The sequence below is a fragment of the Corvus brachyrhynchos genome, unplaced genomic scaffold (genome assembly GCF_000691975.1).
Source record: "Corvus brachyrhynchos isolate BGI_N302 unplaced genomic scaffold, ASM69197v1 scaffold97, whole genome shotgun sequence".
In the NCBI taxonomy this organism is placed as follows: Eukaryota; Metazoa; Chordata; class Aves; order Passeriformes; family Corvidae; genus Corvus; species Corvus brachyrhynchos.
This window is the reverse complement of record NW_008239758.1, coordinates 790,468-791,528: the sequence shown is the minus strand read 5'-3', so window position 1 is coordinate 791,528 and position 1,061 is coordinate 790,468.

Below are 1,061 nucleotides of genomic sequence, written 5' to 3'. Positions count from 1 at the left end.
CGGGAGCTCCCGCTGCCTCTCCCCGAGGCACCGCCGCACTCCTGGGATACTCCTGGGGACCATGGCCCGGGAGCCCGGCGTGGGGGCTGCTGTCCGGCACCGGCCACGTGCGCGGCTGCGTGTGCACAATCTGCGAGTGCCTGCGGTGGGAGAGCTCAAAAATCACCAGGCGCCGGGAGGCTCGCAGGGAACTTTTAGAATCACAGCTATCGGCTGCGCGTGTGTTGCGTGTACGGCCCTGGAAGCGAGTGTACTTTTTCGGCTCTATAAATTCAGAATTTCCACAGCGTTTTTATGTATTTTCCGCAATTAAAACACACACACACACGCACACACACACACACTTTTAAGAATTCAGAGCTACTGAACCCCCGTCTCCGAAAGAAATCAATTGCTCACTGCAGTTCATTTTCCCTGGGCTCAAGGAGCTTCCCCGTATTTTATTTTGTGCTAAAAAAATTCCCAAATACAGATCCCGCATTGTTCCTACCGCCCCAGCCGCCCCCAATTCTAAACGCTTCCACAGCTCTCTAAATTTTTGTAACGTTAAGGCTAACAGTGTCTCCATTTCTGATAGCGAGGAATAGATAAGGAAAGGTGTATCTGCGAAAGAAGAAAAAAATAAACCTGAAACCTAATCAGTGAACTCAGAAAATGTATAGGATAAAATAAAATACAACAAAATACAAAAATAAAATACAATAAAATACAATAATAAAAGAAAACAATCGAGAACATTTCAAGACCGAAGTGAACAGCTGTGACTGTTTCCCAGGCCAACGCAAGGTGATGTCACAGATCTAATCAAAACATTGTCAGCTTCTCCATTATCAATATCTGTACACAATTTACAGTTTAATTAAAAATATTTAATCTCCATGTATTTAGCGATTAGTTATCAAAGCAAACGTCATAGCGAATATGTTACTCCCGCGAGTTTGCAGGAAATTGCAACATCAGATTTTTCTTCAAGAAAGGGGTGTAAACCCGACCCCAAACCATTTGGAGAGTGCTGTGACACGCCGGCCTCCGTCGAGGTTCAATCTCTAACTTTGGGAAAG